The sequence below is a fragment of the Epinephelus lanceolatus genome, chromosome 4 (genome assembly GCF_041903045.1).
Source record: "Epinephelus lanceolatus isolate andai-2023 chromosome 4, ASM4190304v1, whole genome shotgun sequence".
Taxonomy (NCBI): domain Eukaryota; kingdom Metazoa; phylum Chordata; class Actinopteri; order Perciformes; family Serranidae; genus Epinephelus; species Epinephelus lanceolatus.
This window is the reverse complement of record NC_135737.1, coordinates 21,449,516-21,464,398: the sequence shown is the minus strand read 5'-3', so window position 1 is coordinate 21,464,398 and position 14,883 is coordinate 21,449,516. Positions and strand designations below refer to the sequence as shown.

Sequence of the window (14,883 nt, the reverse complement as noted above, 5' to 3'; positions counted from 1 at the left end):
AATTGAAAGGGAAAAAAAAAATAAACACATAAACACTTAACCTATGTCTGCTTACAACGACATTTCAGCGTGTTGTTTATATACTTATAATGCTCAATAGGACGTAGGTTCAAATAAAGTGTAACTTGAAAACACAGATGCTTATCAATTAATATTTCTCTGAATGTCTAGTGTGTAGGATTTAGGGGCATCTGTTAGCAGAAATGGTACATAATATTCCTAACTATGTTTTCATAAGTTTAATCACCTAAAAATAAGAAAAGTTATGTTTTTGTTCCTTAGAATGAGCCGTTTATATCTATAAACTGAACAGGTCCCCGCAGGGCCGCCCATTCCTAAATACAGAACACGCACTGTGCGTAGGGCCTCATCTTCCATGGGGGGCCACATTTTGCGCAAGGGGACGCATTTGCGCATATGCGCATCCATTGCGCATATGCGCAAATGCGTCCCCTCGCTACCGTGAGGTGCGCGTAGAATCAGCTCGAGGAGGGAGAGAAGAGACCTGACCGCCCATGCGTTGCTGCAATGATTGACAGCACTCAACATCTGAACAATAAGAGGGGTGCGCTGGCAGGCACTTGCAGAGCTGCAGCAGGTGAAGAGTTGACGACATGTCGTCCAAAAGAGCCTCAGGACTATGTGCGGGGACGGGAGGGCGGGCGGGCTCCACGGAGGGGGAGACTCGAGCCTCGGGGGTATGTGCGGGGCCGGGAGGTCGGATGCTCCCAGAGAGGGGAGAGGGAGAAATATAGCTAAATAAGATGAAAATAGAAAAGAATGTCTCTGTATTTTATTTCTGTTTTCAGTGTTTAATTAAGGTGAGAGAGGCGGAGGGCTGAGGGAGATCGGACGCCTCCAGAGAGGGGGGAGGGAGAAATATAACAAAATAAGATTAAATAGGGAAAACCTGTCTTCCTCTTTTATTTTATTTTCATTGTTTAATCAAGGGTGGGGGATTGAGGTGGTGGAAGTTACTTTCTTTTGATGAGTAATTGATGGCTATTTGTGACTCAGATTTGTTTATTTATTTATTTATTTCAGTTTGAAGTTATTTTTATTTAATATTTATTTATTTATTTCAGGTTGAATTTTTTATTTTATTTGACTCATACAGCCAAACTACTGTATCTACAGTACATTTGTTATTGCCAGTAAAGGTTGTCAAGTTAAATGGCAAGTTGTTGTACGGTCATTTTGTACCTACGATACATTTGGGATGGGGGCCTCCAAATAAAATTTCGCTTAGGGCCCCAATTTGGTCAGGGGCAGCCCTGGGTCCCCTCCTACAGAGTGCCCCAAGTTGTTTCTACAGTAGGTCAGATCAGACAAATCCAACACTGGCTCTAGATATGGCCATTTGCATTTTTATGCCGGTCACCATGTATCTCCTACATGCTTGGCACATGGGAGAAGTTTCAGTTCTGAAACCTCACCGTTAGACGCCAATAAATACTGCACAGTGGACCTTTAATCTTGATAAAAGTCTTGTGTCATTGTACCAACAGTCCACTACCCAAAGATATTCAGTTTAGAATCATATGTAACAAAGAAAAGCACAACATTTGCACATGTTAGGACCTGAAACCAGAGAGTGTTTGGCTGTTTTGCTTAAGACAAGTCAGACAACTGCAGCTCGTCCAGAACGCTGCTGCCAGAGTCCTCACCAACACCAAGAGAGTGGAGCACATTACACCAGTGCTTAAATCACTGCACTGGCTTCCTGTGTATCACAGGATAGACTTTAAAATCTTGTTACTTGTCTATAAAGCACTAAATGGTCTTGGGCCTAAATACATCTCTGATATACTTGTACGTTATGAAGCATCCAGACCCCTCAGATCATCTGGAACAGGTTTACTCAGTGTTCCCAGGATCAAAACCAAACAAAGTGAAGCAGCCTTTAGTTTCTATGCTCCCCGCCTGTGAAACAAACTTCCAGAATATCTGAGGTCGGCTGAAACTGTCAACTCATTTAAATCAGGGCTTAAAACATTACTATTTACTGCAGCTTACCAGTGAACTAGATATGTAACTTATTGTTAGGATAATCTGTAGCTATTGTTTTTATATTTGTCTGCTGTTGCTTTTGCTTTATGTTTGCTTTTTAAATGCATTTTCTGCACTGTTTTTCTTGCTTTTAGCTTTTGTTTTTAATGATCTATTGTTCCTTTAATGTTTTATCTTAACGTATTTCCCTTGTAAAGCACATTGAATTGCCTTGTGTATGAATGGTGCTATATAAATAAAATTGCCTTGCCTTGCCTTGCCTTAAAAAGATTATTTGTTTATCAAAATAGTTTCCAGTTCATTTTCTGACTAATCATTGCAGCTCCAGTCTACATGACCTGTGATTTCCCCATACCAGTTTCTGTCAAACATGACTGTAAATAGCTTGTCTAAGTTCAATATTGATTTTGGGCCACAGCAGCTCAGAGTAAACTTTATGCTTCATGTATGCATGTGAAGTCTGGGCTGCATGCACCTCTCAGTCCTGTTCCACTTGACGGGTCCGGGCCATTAGGCAAGACGAAAACACAATGCTCAGGCTGCTGAAGTAAGAAAAAAGTTTTTGACTCTTTTTCATCTGCAAATTAGCCATTGACAAGATCCAAATGGGTAACCTTAATTAACCGAAGCTGCTGCGCTCAAAGTCTGAACCACCTGGCTGTCAAACAGGGAACGCAGCTGGCCATCGATGTGCGGCCAGCGAGAAATGGACTCTAGTGTGTGTGTGTGTGTGTGTGTGTGTGTGTGTATTTGTGTGTTAAGTTTGACTGAGGGAAAACTGTTCTTATTGCTATAGTCATGCCATTCAAAATAATGGATATAATTTTATACATCTGTATACGTGACCTAGAGGGCTAAATCTTCTCCCTTCATCTGAAACATGTGCAGTATTTCAGGCAACTATGATCAATCAGAAAAGGAATGAGAGCTGGTATCAAAAGGTTTTGAAAATCAGCAGTGGAAGAAATATTTACATAAGTACAGTTGAGTAAAAGTACATTAGTATTATCAGCAAAATATAATTTAAGTGTTGAAATGTGTAAAAAAGTAAAAATGTTCTTTATGCAGAATGTTATAGAAGCATCTTCATGTTGAAGTTGATTGAGGTGGAGATTTTCAGCCCATTGTCATTCCCAGGTTGTCATATAATGCTGCCTTGTCACGCCCATTGGCGTGAGATACTGACACTGAAGGCAGCCTTTGGTATCTTTTTGAGATGCATCAGGCTTTCAGCTAACTCCAGTGTAGCTCAGTCCAGGGCAAGACTTTACACTGAGAGCAACTGACGTAGTATAAAGGGCGAGGAAGTCTGCGTACTGTGGGAGGGAGAGGTCAAACATAGCCGGACTTTCACCCAGGAGACTGAAGTTCATGTCCAGTGTGAAACCAAAAGTCAGTGTTGTTTTAACATTAACTTCACTCACATGATGTATTTACATGGCATTATCTTACAAATGTACTTATTTTAACCCAAAACATGATCTTTTATTTGTGTTACTTGTGTTTTAGCTGTGCATCGTTGTGAGACGCCACAGGATATGAGGGCGCTGCAATTTAACATACTGTATAACAAAACAGGACCTCCATCTGCAAAGTTAAAAGTAACTACAGCTGTCAGATTGATGTAATGAAACTAAAAAGTATAATATTGTTGCCTGCTTTCTCCTCAATCACTGAAAGAGTGGAAACCAGATGGCGGTAATGATTGGGCGATAAATTATTCTCAGGAACTGGGAGACTCTTGGAGAGCCTGTTTTAAAGGCCTGGGTGGCAGAGTTGGGAAAAGTTGCTTCAAATGAAAGAATGTACACAAGATGTATAACAAGGCTGAAAAATATTTCATCAACTGGGGCATGCAACATTGATATCGATTTCCATGTGGGAGTTGTGCTTTTGTATTTTCTCTGAGAATTGTATTGCTTCTTATTTTTTCTTTTGCTTCTTTTCTGCAAAAAGACACTTTGTATTTTGGTTTGAACTGTCTTGTTGCTGCTTGGGTTGTAATGGGAAGTTCTGTGTGGAAATCTTTTTTTCCTGATTTACGGTCTGATGTTATATTTCAAAATAAGCCATAGAAATGTATATATAATATTTACCCCTGAAGTGTGGTGAAAGCTGCATAATATGGGTATGCTCAAGTAAAATTACAGTTCAGTTACCTCAAAATTGTACATTTGTGCAGTGCTTGAGTAAATACAGCCCTGTTGAAAATATCCTTTATGCTAGGATCATTCTTTGATTTATGTAATGATAATGTTCACTTCCGAGTTTCAGCTCAGCTCTTCAAATCCTTTCCAAACTTTGAAGCAGCCCAGTAAAATGTCCTACTTATTAACATATGGTGTCTTTGAAAAAAAAAAAAGAGGACAGTCACTGTAATTTCTAAATCTCCTCTCCCAAATGGTTTCATCACATACTGCAAATGCAGCTTGAAGAACTGCTAAGATATCATTTAAGTTTTTAAAGGTCATATAGTTTGATCATTGATGCTGCACAAACCGGTGACAGATGTGATCAGGTCGTGTACTTTGGTCGAGCTTACGTCTGACCCAGAAAATTGGACTGCGAATATTCATGTCTGCGTCCTCCAGAGAGCCTCTCTTTCATGACCGTCATACGACCCTTCCTGTAGCACACATGGGCAAACTGCCACACCATACTGTAAAAATGCTACCAGATGGCCTCCATATCCTCTTACTGGCTGACTCTGTGGTTATGGGTTAACTGGGAGACGCCTACTGCGAGTATTTTCACTGTGACTGTAAGCTGGTGTTGTTTGGGCACACACAAAACAGTGCAGCCAGATTCAGAATCACAATACAATGATAAACAATTTTAATTTGTTGCCCTGTATTTTCTTGAGAAAATATATAGTAGCCACTCTGCACGTTAGCACTGGTTTGTAATTAAACTAGAAAAAGTACTTTACCCCAAAATGAGAAATACTAGCAGTCCTAAATCTGCTCTTTGGCTACATTGCTGCTAGCCCCAGTTTATGCCACTCATGTACTACTATACCATCACTTTAAGTGGCAGAGCTAAGTGTCCTATTGTCTGAAAATAAATACCTGGAGATCTTTGTAAAAACCCAGATGGTCATTTAAAAACAATTGGGTTTGTGCTGATGGTTTCTCCAAAATCCTCAAACTCTTCTAGCCATCTGGATGAGAAAAAAAATCCATCTGTTGCAAGAAGAAAATTATTTTTGCAACTGATTTACTAATCCGTAAATGGCATATGGTATTGCTGTTTTTGTAAAAACCTAGCAAAATAATAACACTCAATATAAAATATTGGAAAGAAGCATCAATACAACTGATGATTAAAATCTTAATACTTGTTCATGTTATACAAATCGAGCTTGGAAATATGTCATTCTGGCTACCATCTCTGTTAAGATTAGAAGTAAAAGGCGCAATGTGGAATACAAATGTTTTTGTAAAACAGAAGGAATATTTTTTCACCCAGATGTGCGAGTCTTAAAGAAAGCTGAAAATATCTTCAGAACAGAGGTAAGTGTTAAACCATCCTCTGGATTGTACAAAAGTCACTTTGTTGATTGGAAAATCAAGGTGCTAAAGCCCCTGAAAACTGTGTTTATTTTAATCTCATTAACATCAAATACCCATGACTAAATAAGCAAAAATTTGAGCTGGAGAAGCTGAAGTTGAAAAAAGTCCTTATGCAGCTATTATTTACCCAGAGTTTAAAGGTCTAGTGAGGAATGATCTGCTCAAGGAAATCAAGTCGGCTGGGTCAGTGATCTCTTTTAAGTTCCTTCTTAAACTTAAACTTAAACTTCTTTACTTGAGTTGGAATTTCCTTTGACAAACTTTTTTCCCCAGATTCTTATGCACCAAATTGTTTTTTTATCTGTTTTCTTTTATTTTTTATTTTGCTGCCTTTTAAGGCACTCTGTAATGCTATCTTTGAATAGTGCTCAATAATTAGTATTGTTATTATCATTAATATTAGTAGTAGTAGTAGTAGCAGTAGTAAAAGTAGCAGAAGCAGCAGTAGCAGCAGCAACAGCAGTAGGAGTAGGAGTAGTAGTAGAAGTAGCAGAAGCAGCAGTAGCAGTAGCTTTAGCAATAGTAGTAGCAGTAGCATCATCATCATCATCATCATCATCAGCAGCAGCAGCAGCAGTTGTACATAGAAGTAGTAGTAGTATCAGCAGCAGCAACAGCAACAGCAGTAGTAGTAGTAGTAGTAGTAGTAGTAGTAGTAGCAGTAGCAGCAGTAGTAGTATAAGCATGTAGGAGAACTATGGTGGCCAATGCAAAAGTGCAAATGTCCCTGTCTAAAGCCAGTGTTTCATTTGTCCATTCTGAGCTAGTGCAGAAACCTGAGTACTCCATGGACAAAACACGCTCCGTATGTAGATATTAACAGCTCATTCTAAGATAATGAGAACACGACGATTCTTATTTTCAGGTGATGATATACTGAGGGGAAAAAAAGCTTATTATGTTTATTTTCTGCCAATATCCAATCCTCCTAAGTCCTACACACTGGACCTTTAAAAAGAGCTGCTTCATCAGGACTGTGTGGGTGCGGTTTAATTTGAATTTGATTGACAGTAGCCCACAACTGTTTAAATGCGGCTAAATCCTGATTAGTGCATGCAAATACATGACATTGCCTTTTTTCCAGTTCAGCCCCGCCCACGAAAAAGCACAAAATCTCTCATGTAAAATAACCAAAGCTGTTCCAAATTTGGCAGAAAACAGCATGTTTATGAAGAAGCCCATAAAAGGGAAAAAAAGCTGTGTGATAAAAGAGGTTTTTAAGGCCTTATGTAATGGTAATACAACTAATACTAACAACCAGCCAGGCAGCCCATGTGCTGTACTTGACTGATCATGCCCTACACATTTCATTTCAATCATGATGAAGTCGTTATTGAGATGCATAACTGTCTACTTCTGCATTTCATAAAACGGAAGGTGATTTGCCACATTTTCAATAACTCACTTAGTGCTGCGTTTCAAAACCGGAGCGAGGAGGAATGTCAGAATAAACAAAACAAATCAGGCCTAATTGTATCTAAAATTAGATAACTGCAAGACAGGAGGGTTTGTAACAGCGAGGGAGGCAGTGGATGAAAGAGCGAATCAAGTCAAGATCATTGAGAGGTGAGTAACAAAGCTCTGCCAAGCTTTACTGTTGTGGAGGAAAAAAAAGCTCCTCACCTCAAGGTTACAAGCAGCCAGGCAATGTGCAGCAAATGAAATACTCAAGGAAGACATAAGTCTCATTAAGGCCCATAAAGGACATCCCTAATAAAATCCTCAGCCTGACATGCAAGAGCTCTCCAGTGATGTCTGATTAATTGCTGGTGCAAATGAAAGCATGAGAGATAGCCGCGGCTGTGTGGCTGTAATTTATCCTCTCCTGTCCTGTCTTGTCCTCACAGCCTGGGGAGATCGCCCAGGAAGACAGGAGACGGGAGAGTGGGTGGCTGGTTCGAAGGTGGGAGTGGGGTATCGTCTTCATATCATGTGGAGGAAAACATGTTTAGGTGGCCGGTGAGATCATTTGTTTAGATTGTTTTGGCTATAACAAGCTGTATGTGTTGACATCTGGGTGTTTGAATGGGGGAGAAAAATTCCCAGAGCAGGTCAGACTGATAATGATGACTGCAACATGGCCTGTGAAGAAATATGGTGGCGCCCATGATGACCCAAAATATATTCTCGGCAGTCATACATCAAGTAAAGCCTATGCTATTTTATGACAGCTCGCTCTGTAATCCATCAATAATACAATCTTACTGATTCTGAGTCAGGATATATATTTCATCATTTCATCATCGCCTTTTGTCAGATCTCTGTTTATGATTAATAGAGACGCTTCCAATGCCAGGAGGGCATACTTGTCAAACATATGGCTAATGAGTGAGTAATTACCTCCATAAAATGCTTTGATACTTTGCCTTTAATCATATCTGAATCAGACTAAAGTGGATTAATCAAGGGTTAAGGAAAGCTTGAAGAATAGCCGGGGATGTAGGGGGGCACCCGGAGGTTATAAGACAGACATGGGGGTCCAAGGACAATCTGGGCCAGGATAATGCCCAGCTGAGGCCAGACACACACCTGCCCTCTAACTGTAATAAGTGGCTGTGTCACATAAAGAGGAGTGAGGGCAGAAACAAAGAAATGGGGTACAGGGGAAAAAAAACAAGGTCATCCCTGCGTGGACACAGCGGCTGCTTTTACATGAACCGGCGATCCTGCTGTCCTGTTAGTAGTTCATCATGTAGATATCACAACTGGCTTAGAATAACCTGGGTATATTCACACTCAGAGGATAAGAAATAAGGTGTTGTTTTTTACAAAAAAAAATCTGGCAGTTTCCTTACTGTTACTATTGACATCCACTGTTACCACTGGGATTATCATTTCGGTGTTAGAAGCTGGCAACAATACCTCTGTGTTTGTTTAACTGGCAGAATGTGATTTCTTTAGTCAGAATACTTTAAGTAAAAATACACATTATGTTAATTGGTTTATTATTCCCACCAGGCAGGCACTTCATCATGTAACTGTTGTCTTTTCTTAGATTTTGGTATGAAACGTGTGGCCAGATGTGGTCAGAGATAGTTGCTGGAAGCTGCCTCTTGTTCTGGGTTTTGCTCCATCATTATTGCATCGTGGTCAAAAGACACGTGGTGCTTCTTTTGCTTCCAGGCAGCTGGCTACTTGGCATCTACAGTAGAGATCCTCTCCATTCCTACACTCAATCCCATCATTTAGAGCAGGCTATTTGTAACAAAGGTGTAAATGGTTAATGTGGTGAAGTAAAAAGTATCTTACTGTCTCAAAAATATACTAAAAGTAGTACAGTTTTTAAAAAGGAACATGAGAAGTACTCATTTTGTCTTTCCTTTAAAAACTTGCGGTACTACCCCTGACCTGTGTGTATCTGTCTGTCCACTGCGAATCTCACATACTACTATACCAATCAGCCTAATATTTTTTGTGCACATTTACGACTTTACGCTCAAGGACCTCTCGTAGCTGTGGTGATTCACAATTGTTGAAAAGCCGGTATTATCAACTGTTTCATTTTGCCATTGACCTCCTAACTCCTCTGAACCTGCCGATAGAGACAACAAAGTCACATAGCAAAATGTAATTCTGGTAATCAGCTAGTCACATTTTTTCAATTGTCATAGCTAAAAAACCAACATCAATACAAAAGTTTGGTCTTAATTTGGAACGAGAGCATGTGCAGATTAATTAGAAAATTGAATACATCATCACATCATTGCTCCACTGTAAAGTCAATATAAGCCAGGCCATGCGTACCTTCAGGTTTACTTGAATTTACTGCCATTGTGTGGCGGTGGCCAAGAGTTCTCGCTTACTTGAAATACTCGTTATAGTTTTCAGCAAGGGGTGGCATCTCAGGAGAGTGTGCAAAAGGCAGGACATGATGCAGATTTCACCGCGGTCACATTGGTTCATAATTTGGTTATGAACAACAGTTTCTTGTCATTTCTTGCATTTGTCTGACAATTTCAGAGTCTGTGTTTACTGACAGAATTCCCTGAATCTTGTCATCCCGCGAGTTAGACATTTTTGTTGCCGTCTTTGTGTAAATGACCCTTCCTCTTCACCCTCAGATATTTGTTTTCGTCCGGTTTTGCTGCATGACAGAAACGTCATCAACACGCCCTTGCTGTAAATTCTGCAAACAGTGACTTGCTCTATTCACACATGGACTCAATCCCAGACTTTGTAATGGGAAGCTAGCAGGCAGAAGTCTGTTTAAAGTCTGATCCAACTGACTCGGACATTTGCATTCTCACATAAAGCACCTCTGCGTAATGTCTAAATAATTTCAGGTTTGCAATGCGTGTGTGAAAAGCTCTTGAGATGCCGATCACGTGCAATGATCCCAGTTCGAGTCCAGACAGGGACTTTTGTGGCAAGTCATCCCTCCTCTTTCTCTATTCATTATCATATGTCTACTGTCAAATATCAAAGAAGACAAAAATGTCCCTTGCAAAAGAATCTGTTTAAAAAAAATGTCTGACTGCTGATGTAATTTCTGGACGAATTCTGTAAATGTCACTGTGTCCGTGTATGTCAGCAGCTTGCGAGTGCAACATCACAGTCACTACAATAGGAATGTTAGCCATAACGACACAAATGAGGCCCGTGCAGGTTTGATTTTTTTGCTTAAGTTTGAGTATGACCAGTAGCCAGTTTATTCAGCCTGTATAAATGTAGACAGCTGAGCTTTAGCTGAATGACATTTGGACGGACAGCAGAACTACAGCACTGTCAGGATCTTCAGTCTAACAAGCTGCTTTGAGCCAACTGAAGAAATGAAAAATTCAACTGAAACAACACGTAGGACAAAAGAAAGGGCCTAAAGAAACATCCCCTAAACATAACTGGCAGTTTAAGTGACGCTTAACACAACAGCATGGAAGCGATAGCTTAATAACGGGAAACAGAAGCATCACACGACTGCGGCTGTTGAAACGAGGGACGGCTCACTGCCAGACTCATTGTCACTGTCTGCTGGTGGTGCGTATGCTGCAGCTCTAACAGATGATATATCATGTGAACTATCATACAGCTGGCTAGAGTGATGATGATTTAAAAGGCTTGGTGAGAGGAGACAGCTTGTCTGAAAGCCTTGTTTCACTGTGTCCGCAGTCTGATGTGATGCATCCCAGAGTCACCTTCAGATTCAGCTCCTCTTGAAGGCTTGATGGGTCTCATAAATACCAATTGTAATTATGATCCACCAGCAAACAAATCTCCATTTTTCAGGCCATTCTGACAAGAGTAAGGGTAAACCAAGTAGGCCTCTTGCATATCTTGTCTGACTGATATGTCATTGTGACGGTTTAATACTCCATAATTATGCCATTGTGAATGCCTGATGGCCAAGCTGGTCCGGGTTGGCAATACACGGCCACGGAGTGAAGAGTGAGATGTTTTTCGCCACAAATTGCGTCAGTGTTGATGACATAAGGGGTGATGAATATTCGGAGGTGACCTACTCAACACAAAGAGCGATGACCGGGGACAGAAACAAACATGCTGTTGGTTTGTCTGCTTGTGTGTCAAGGGAATTATTAAACATAATTATGCATAATCACCGGACAAAACATGTCACCCGTCACACTAATAGTTTGTTTACTATGAATACATCATTTCAAACTTTAGACGTTGCATAAGCACGAGGTGACAGCATTTTCCTAATAATGTCACTTACACTTACAATATCTTTTGACTGACAGGTGCTTCCCCGAGGGCCCCGCCAACTGTCATTCAACACTTCGTCAGCCATGGGCTCAATGTGTCATCCAAGTAACCATGAAAGTTCCCTCTGCTGTCTTTTCATCTACCTGTGCTGTTAATCAACAAGTTAAAGAGACAACAAGTACCTCTTTATTCTGCAGGAGTGATGTTTACTGCGAGTATAAAGGACTGAAATATATGTGTCAAAAGAAAGATGTTCCTACTTTCTGTTTGTTAACTTTTTCTCTTTAACTGAAAAATAAGCGTTTAACAAACCCCACGACCTCCAGTATGGCTGTGTATATGCAAGACTCTGGTGATACAATATGCATCACGATACAGGGGTTACAGTTCAATATATTGTGATACACTGTAAGGAAAGGGACTCTTATTGAGTTTTCAGTAAAAGAGAGACAGAGGAAGAGTGAGAGTGAGAAAAGACAGACAAAGGTACCAAAGAGCAATATTACAATTGCGCTACAATATTGGACCCACCTGTCATACATCGAGTACTTGCATTTTTAATGGTCACAGAATTAACAAATGGAGGCAAAGTAAGTAATGCAGTCACTAGAAGGAAACTAAAGACTGGTGGGGAAAAGGTGGGACTGCAAATGTTTTTATAATCTTATTTTAGGAGCTAGTGGTGCACCCTTTATGACTCTGTCTGTTTCATAGGCCTGTGTTCTTTATGTTTGTGCTTGGGATGTGTTGTAACTATGGGGTGGAAGAGTCAAATCGCTGAAGATAGATATTGAAGGATCCAGTGGTCAAAGGTTTGAACACAACACAAAAATGGAAATACTGCCATGAATACTTGCATGTAAATCGTTAATTAAAAATCAATACCATGTTGTGGAGAACTGATCACAAAATATAATATTGCAGTACTCAAATGTATAGATATTTGCTGGCAAAACGAATCTAGACTGCACGTTCTGCAGAATCAAAACATAAAAGGGTGTGATCCCACTATGCACTAAAGCTGGGTCCCAAACCAGGTCATTTTAAGGGTTTCATTCGGATTGCATCTATACTATTAAGGACTAATTCATGTTATAGCCATTGGTGCCAGTGTTTGTACCTGAGAGTGCATCTGGGTTAGAACACAGCAAATAGAAGCCAGCCACAGAGCAACGAGGTGACGATGGAGCTCCAATAAGCCGCTAAGTTCAACTTCAGACAGGAAGCAGAAGCATCCCGAAGCTGGGAAGCTCTGTCAACTATCACCGCAGCACCAATCTGCCGCAATAGTTTTGCCAATTGTCTTTTTTCTATTCTTTACTATTTTAGTAATAATCTAGTATCACAGCTAGAGGAGCAGACACACACAAGCCAGACAGACAGACAGACTGACAGACAGAAGATTAGCTGTATGTGTAATTAGAGAAGAGCAGAGGAGCCGAATTGCATTTTAGTCCCCTACCTCACCACTGCAGTTTGTTCAATAAATTAAATTTTTGTTATTACAGAGAAATTAAAGTACTGTTGGGTACCTTAAGCAAATTCCAGGTGCCAGTATCGGCACCAGTATTGGTTCAAACGTGAATGGCACCCAACCCTAGTTTGTACATTATCTACCTCATATTGTCATTTTGTTTCAACTTATTTTCATTTTATTTTCATTTCTGCCCACTCTGTCTATAAAAACATCTATTTCATATCTGTCTCTCCTGGAGGAGAGATCCCTCTGTTGCTCTAACTGAGCTTTCCCTTTTTTTCCTGTTGGGGAATTGTTCCGCATTTCAGAAAATGAGAATAATGATTACACTCTCATATCTGTTTATCAGATAAGCTAAAGCAAGAGGACTGTTAGCTTAGCTTAGCACAAAGACTGGAAACAGGGGGAAACAAATGTTCCTGCCAGCATCTCTGAAGCTTAGTATTCAAAATAACATATGGATTTAAACTGGAAAAGGGACGTTTCCAAGTGGTATTATTGTCGGCGCTGCTGTCGCAAAGACAAACCAAACACTGGTCACAATAATATTATGGTTTCAATTATAAATGTCAACACATTCACCTTTAAGCATTTACACACAGCAATACTGTAAGTGAAAGGGAAATAAAAAGAGGAAAACATTGTCATCTTAACAACCACCAGGCTCTGACAATGTCACTTAGACGAGACAAAGTGAATTACTGTCAAACCAAAGCGTTTAACGAAGCAAAGTTGAGCTTTATTTCACATACAGTTTTAACCTTTGGCAACTGGGGAACACTACTGATAGCTACAGGCAAAAAAGCAAAAGTGCTATGCTCTTCCTGTTTGGTCGTGCGATGAATGGCACTTCCTGTGTCATCAATTGCATCTTGTGAAGTGAGAGTGAATGCAACGCTTATAGGGAACCAATCTAAACACGGACTGTGCAGTATTCTACAGCTATAACACTGTGCAATCAGCATTTACTTTATAATTAGAAGTCATAAAAAACAGATGTCTACTTCCACCTTAAACTGTATTTTAAAAACAAGGGCTTGTGATGTTAGAGGGCCAGGAGATGGTTAGCTTAGCTCAAAGACTGGAAGCAGGCTGAAACTATACCAGTGGTGCCAACTTAGCGACTTTGTCGCTATATTTAGCGACTTTTCAGACCCCTCTAGCGACTCTTTTCCAAAAAAGCGACTGGTGACAAATCTAGTGACTTTTTCTGATGTTATTGAAGACTTCCGGAGACTCTGTTGTGAGAGCACGTATCATTCTTATTCTTCTCAACGAGCAGCAGATGCTGCCGTGGGCCCTTCCCTCGCCCCAAAGCACTCACAGACGGCCCAGTCCTCCCTCCCAGCAGCAGTCAGAGCAGGAGATGTTAACCCCTCCGCGTCCAGACTGCAAGTGAATTGCACATGCGCTGGCGGTTCCGCGCAATTTTCTTTGTCTAATATAAATCACTGAAAGAAGGTTCATTTGTAGTTCTAAACATATTCAGGGTGTTTTTTACTCAGTTTTTGTCTCTCCCACGACGTTATTCTTCTCTCCTACAGCAGCCATTACAATTACATGCATATGGACAATTATGCAAATTAGGCGATGACGTCATTTAGCGACTTCTAGCGACTTTTAGGACGGCCAATAGCTACTTTTCTTACTGAGGAGTTGGCAACAGTGTAAACTACCAGCCTGCTCTGGCTCCTGTAAAACGACGAGATGTATCTATTCTCATTGATTTTTGTACAGATTTAACAAATGTGTTCATCAGTGCACTTAAGTCAGCTACACGTTCCAGCATAAAGAACTGAGTGTTTCAATCCCATCAAGCTCTGAGCAACAGTAATTTTGCCTTGATCTTTTCCTGTAAAGGGTACACCTAGTGTATTTTTTCTTATCCTAACCAATAAATAAAACTGACTCAACTTGACTGAATGCTTGATTCCAAAGAGTAAACTCTTTTGTCTGCTTGATTAAATCCAATTGGATGTGGTGTGGTGTTGTTTGTGTCAACTGATAATGAAAACACAAGGTTGAACTGTGGCAAAAAACCTTGTGGCATACTAGTAAAGATTGGTAATTGCTTCAAAGCCACTGAAGTTGTTTTCAATCAATAAAATTCCATTTTGATCTATAAAACACCACAGAAGTGTGACTAAGATTAAGGGTACAGTT

The 14,883-nt window shown here is 40.2% G+C and overlaps 1 protein-coding gene and 1 long non-coding RNA gene across 4 annotated transcripts in view; one reads left to right on the top strand and one right to left on the bottom strand.

Annotated features, from left to right (window-relative positions):
* cadm1b (cell adhesion molecule 1b) overlaps positions 1–14,883 on the bottom strand; it is a 190,775-nt gene that overhangs the window by 150,295 nt on the left and 25,597 nt on the right. The gene's annotated exons all lie outside the window — the stretch shown is intronic.
* LOC144462851 (uncharacterized) lies at positions 2,469–12,188 on the top strand. The gene is made up of 3 exons (XR_013491029.1): positions 2,469–2,557; positions 7,430–7,541; positions 11,279–12,188. It is a non-coding gene; the product is annotated as an uncharacterized LOC144462851 (long non-coding RNA).